At 40.0% G+C, this 6,000-nt stretch overlaps 1 protein-coding gene across 1 annotated transcript in view; it reads left to right on the forward strand.

Moving 5' to 3' along the window:
- Positions 1–5,419, forward strand: part of spata17 (spermatogenesis associated 17) — a 38,661-nt gene extending 33,242 nt beyond the window's left edge. The window contains exon 11 of the mRNA XM_086070964.1: positions 4,431–5,419. The gene's annotated coding sequence lies outside the window, so the exon portion shown is untranslated. The remainder of the gene's footprint in view (positions 1–4,430) is intronic.
- Positions 5,420–6,000: the final 581 nt, after the last annotated feature.

Genomic DNA, 6,000 nt, shown 5'->3' on the forward strand with positions numbered 1-6,000 from the left:
GCTGCAAGGCTCAAAATAAACGGTTTCACGTCACAGTTTACGTATCAAAATTTACATTTGATGATACATTTTACCGCATTGAATAGCAGTCATCAAAAAGAAAGTAGAAGAAGAACAACAACAACCACGAGACAGCGCTAAAAAGACAAAGGAAGCCATGCAAAATGCTAAGCCAACCTAAGATTGACACAGCTAGCGCGTTTAACACTGCAATTAAGTTATTGGGTGATTGATTTTATTTTTCACCAATGTCTGGCTGGTACCGTGTTAAAGTTAAAGTGGAGTGTATCCAACTTTGAACGGCAAAATTGAAGGAAAATTAATAAGTGTATGGACTCTTAAAATCGTGCTCGCTAAATTGAACCGAAACTGGAATTCAATTAACTTCCGTTACGGTGTACGTCGAGAAAACCAGTTCATTATATGGTTGAATTTTTGTTTAATAAAACCCTTGCTATGGTTCAACTTGGCTTTGGTTTTAAAGGCTAGAATCATTTTAACCCCCCACTTCCAAACAATGCTAGTCGTCCTTGGCCTGGGAAGTGTTTTCAATTTCAATTCAATTTATTCACATGTTGAAATCCCACAGCTGGCATTTGTCATAAAGACGATCTAAATACACATTTACATGTGAAAGAGACACCCCTTAGAAGCTACTTAAAGCTTTTTATTAGCTATTAGGCCAATAGTAGTTAGTGTTCACTGGCTGTTAATGAGTTAAAGCTAAACCAAAAGTGTCATTGTTTTGGTACTGTAGGTCAATTTCCACCAAAGAAGGCCTTCACATGAGAGCAGAAATCGATAGGAGGAGGTGAAAAATTAGCTCTGTATGAAAGACCTCGCTTTACGTCTCAAGCAGGTGATTAGAAATTACTCTTTTCTCTTACACATGAACTCTGTCTTGCTCAGATATTTAATGTCAAGTCATTTGGTAAGCAGGCTGGTTCTGCGGCGTCGCACCGTCTGAGCGTCGACTGCATGCGAGAAGCGTGCATGGGACGCATTAAGGCCTCCTGACAGGGGCCCGGGTGAAATAAGTGAAATTAATGGAGCTCCTTTCATGTCGGACAAGGCCGCGGCACCCCTTTCACGCCGCGTACAGTCGGCGAAAAGTCAATACTTTTTTATTACTCCTCGCTTGCCCTACATTCTCTGCTACAAGTGCTGTGCTCACTAATTGGTTTCAGTTTGACGAGAAGGAGGGAGCGAAAAAGCAGGCAAAAGAGAGGGAGAGGAGTCCGTCCCGGGGAACGCTGAAACAAATAAATCAATCTCATATTTTTCACAGCGTCGGAGCTACGTGTCGACGCGGTAAAAAGTTGAGGGAGACAAAAAGAGATGCGCGAGGGAAAATGGTTGTTTGGCGCACGGCAGCTCCCAGGAGTACATAATGATATCCAGGAGCCTGTTAATGGGGACGAGTAGTTGAAGTGGTCTGGGAGCCCTGGCTGGGTCACCCCTGGGGTTTCTCACCAACAGCCATACATGCATACAGTATTTCTGGAAAATGATTTGATAGATTTGCAGAAACGACATTCAAATCATATACAGTGGATATGGAAATTTGACACAACATTGTTCAATTTGTATTTATTTTTTTCAGGTGGTAGGTGTGTGCTGACTCTTCACATGAGTTTGAATGTAGCTGCATGGTTAATTCTGAGCACAGCCATATCGCAGTTATAAGAGGGTGTGCACACTTGTGCAACCGCATATTTCACTTATATTTACTTCTGTATATCATATAAACATAAAGAAAACACAAAACACATTACAAGTATAAACTTACTTTACTTTACATGGGGTTTTGAAAGTTTAAAAAAAAATTGTTTATTTACATTTAAAAAAAAGTATATATTTTTTTAAACTTTTTTTTTACATACATACATGTACATTATACTATATATGTTCAAAAATTAAGTAAGTAGCAGGCATAATAAATTATGAAAAATTATGGAAAAAATACCTGTTTACTTTTTGAATTTATTGGCATAATGCAAGCCAAATGCAAAAAAAAAAACTGAAACAAAAATAAAAAAAATGTTTAAACCTGCGCATGCACAAGTGAAGGTATGGGAGAAAAAATGCTACGTTTTTAGCATTTAGCTTACAATGTAGCCTAACGTGCAAATACATTCAAACATACTTGCAAAATATGTTTGAACGTATTTAAATCTTTAAATATATTTGAAAATAGTGTATGTTAAAACAACATTGGCGGTTCCACGCTGCCGTACATTACAGTTATAACTGCACATGCTAGAGACCGCATGGAATCTCAGTCGTCAGAATAACAAACAAAGCTGCTATTAGAAAATGAATTGTATATGACAGCAAAGTTTAGCGAAAGAGTAACTAACCACCATGTTGATGATGGTTTTCTGTATGATGCAATATAATGTAAACTACAATCATAAACATATTGTTAAACAAATAGCTTTCTGATTGTAACAGTAAAAATGGCCTATTATTGACTTTCCCATGGCAAAATGTTAACAGTTTTTTTAAGGGTCTTGGATGGCGCGGGTGTGTCTTCTGTTGTGTTCAGAGCAAATCTCTGCAAATCAGTATGTTTGCATTTCATCTGGAATCTGCAATTAAACTGTCCGTGCGTACGCTGGGGTGTGTGTGTGTGTGTGTGTGTGTGTACTGTATGTGTGCTGTCTGCCAGTATGCTGCGTACTGTTGTGCTAAACTCAAGTGGCAGGGGGGTTAGCCTCTTTCAGAAACAGCACAGCCACAAATTGATGTGACACTTTGAACCCCCCCCCCCCCCCCCCCCCCCCCACACACACCAATCGGCCTCCAGTTAGAGATTCCACCAGTCTTGTTTTCTTGCTGCATCCCAGCTTTCACAGCTATAGCGTGCGCACGAGGGTAGGTTTGAGGGCGGGGTTTCGAGCGTACATTTTTTTTTGGTCATGTTCGTATGTGTGTGTGAAAGAGCTGTCACAGAGGGCTGGCATCAGCGTCCACTTTGCCATCTCTTCTGCAGCTTGACAAGTCCCTGCTCCCTGCCCCTTGGCACACACGGCACACACAAAAATTGCCGAGTGCCCCTCTGCCACTCTCACTTCTCTGCCACACACACGCAGTATAATGATATGTGAGCACACCACTTCACACACTTGCATCCTTTAAATGTACATAATGAAGATATGTATGAGTGCAGCTATACAAAATTACAACAAGATGTCGTCCACTTTTAGGGTCTAACATTAGGGTCGAAAAAGCAGCAAGCGACTTGATATTAAGATTTTGGATGTTTTGTCAAAAGTTTGGGATGATTTCCCAAATTTGCTTCATGTGTTATTTTGGCAAGTTTGTCTATTTATTTGTGCTGGTTGCCATCATGGAAGTTGTGGACGTCAGATCACGGAGGGCCACTGTTTGTTACAAGGACAGGCTTGTCCCCGCCCCCGGGCGTCGGCGCTACGATGATTGTCATGGCGATGGAGTGTGAGTGACAGGCGGGATCGCATGTGCTAGCCGCGGAGCAGTCAATTCCAACAGCCTCAGTCCCTGACATTAGTTTGTCCTTCATCAAAACTTTGCACTCGTTTACAACTACCACTCTCTCACTACCGTGCAAAATCTCACGTTTTTCTTTTTGTTTAGTTTTTTTACCATCTGTGCTCCCCGCTTTTTTTGTGATTTGATCTACATCTTGCATTTATAAGTCTGCGCCTCTTCATGTGCCAAGCAAGATGTTTGATATTTTTTCTTAGCATCACATAGTTGTTTTTTTTTAATGTAGGAGATGATGGGTGAGGAAAACAAGTTGTAATCCACACGCACCCGATTTAATGAACCATTTGGTAATTTTATGTCAGGTTATGTTTTTATGTTTTATGCTGCATAGATATTTTTTGGGGCAACAGCAGAAAAGGAGGTCAGTTTCCTTTTTCCCTTTTTTTTTTTTTTTTTTTTTTTTTTTTTTTAAAACAGTCTCAGGCATTCATCATTAATCTGCTGGCGGTAATGTTGCCCGTTACAGCCATGATTAAGAGCCTCGCTTAGTTCCAGCAGCCACTGTGATCTCCCTCAGACTCACTCACACACGCACTCATTCGCATTTGTAACTATTGTCATTGTTTTATGGAAAACACCATTGCCTCGTTTGCTGGTTTCTTATTTATGCACTTAAGTGTTTCACCTGTAATCGTATACACATACACATCAATAGGCATCCTATGAAAGTAGACAGCGGCATCTTTAAAATGATTAATTATTAATATTTATTTTAAAGCGTACAGTTAATAAATGATTTTGATGGCCTTTTTTCCCTCCAAAAACTTGCTTTGAAATCTGAATGAGTCACATACCGAACTCTTGGTGGTAGTGGTGGTTGTTTTGGAGACTGAGTGAAGTTTCAAAGAAGATTTGCACTAATAATGACTAACTTTAACCTTTTTTTTTTTTTTTTGTAGATGGCACCACAGTATCAGTGACAAAGAGTTCTGCATGATGGCAACATTCAGTAGAGTTCTCGTTCTGGATCACCATCCAGCCTCACTTGTCACACTCGTAGCGCTACAGGAGCATCCAGATGACAAGCAGCAGGTTCAGCACGCCATTTTTCACATATCTGTACGGTTTACATTTACGATGTCTTCATATTATATTGCACTTGGGGTTCACGTCTGAACTCATCTGGTGGTCAAATTGCATACTGTATGCTATAGTAAAATCTAATGGCAGAATATTGCTTCACTGTGTGACCAAAAATGTGTTATGAATCAGCGGACTTTCAGTTTTCAGCCATGAAATGATGTTTTTTTTTTTATATATATATTTGGTCAAATAACAACATGGAAAAATTATGCTATTAGAAACCATTGTAATCCAGTTACGTTGTGCAACAAATAATGACTAATATACACTAATTATTTTACTTGTATAATATAACTCACTTTAAAATAGTTTTAAGATAACATGAACCGAGCTGTATGAACATTTAAAGGGGAAGTCAAGTCCAATATGTTTTATGTTTATGCTTTGATTAATGTTGCATTTTTGGAATTTGAATTAAGCAGCAAAAATCTACCGGTTTTTGTCCATCTCAGGAGGCGGCCATTTTGCTACTTGCTGTCGACTGAAAATGACAACAGAGTGTCTAAAGCTCAGGTAACGAACAATCACGGCTCAACTGTTTTCTGCGTTCGGTCATGTGACATTTGCAAGCTAGTGGCAAAATGGTATGGAGAAAAACAGGTGGATTTTGCTGCTTTTCATATTTTACAAACACAATAACAATATTAATCAAAATACTGTGTTTAGACTCGTAGGGTTATTAAAGAAGGTTTTTGATTTGACTTCCCTTTGAAACGAAACAATAATAATAGTTTCTGACATTGTCAGAGACGTGTGAAAGAAGTACTATTTTCAAAAGCAAAATAAAATGCCCCTATGACAACCACTTCTACCTTGGCTTGAATTAGTTTTTACTTATCCTACTATCATGCAAGTATTGACACAATAATTCTCATTTTCAATTGACCTCGAGTACAGTTCGTGTGTTAAAATATTCGTTTTGAAAAACACTGATGAATGTTTCCTCCCTTTTGAGTCCTCCCTCCCCTCTCATGCCGCTGGCACTCCCGCGGGCCGACGCTGCAAGGCCTGGAAAGGCTTAGCAGAGACAGAGCATTTAGTAATGGCTTCTTAATGGGCTTGTCGACAGCCACATTAGAGCGTGGTGCAGGCGGTGGGCGAGGCCGAGCGGTGATATGCCAAGCCAGATGCCATGCCAGCTGTGGCACTCGGCTCACTCGCTCACACTCTCATTTGTAATCACATTTCTCAGACGGATGGATGCCATGTGCGCAAGAGCGCGCGAGCAGATACACATTTGTTGCCCTTTCCCGGCGCCTGCCAGGAAAGATCCTTTTAATCTGCTGCTTCACATTTTCTCTGTCGCGTCTGTCACGATCATCAAGTACCGCCCGAGAACATTTTACAAAGGAAATGATCGTATTCTTTTTTTAATTATTGGATGCC

Source organism: Leptonotus elevatus, chromosome 3 (genome assembly GCF_054856555.1).
Source record: "Leptonotus elevatus isolate MCC_2025b chromosome 3, RoL_Lele_1.0, whole genome shotgun sequence".
In the NCBI taxonomy this organism is placed as follows: domain Eukaryota; kingdom Metazoa; phylum Chordata; class Actinopteri; order Syngnathiformes; family Syngnathidae; genus Leptonotus; species Leptonotus elevatus.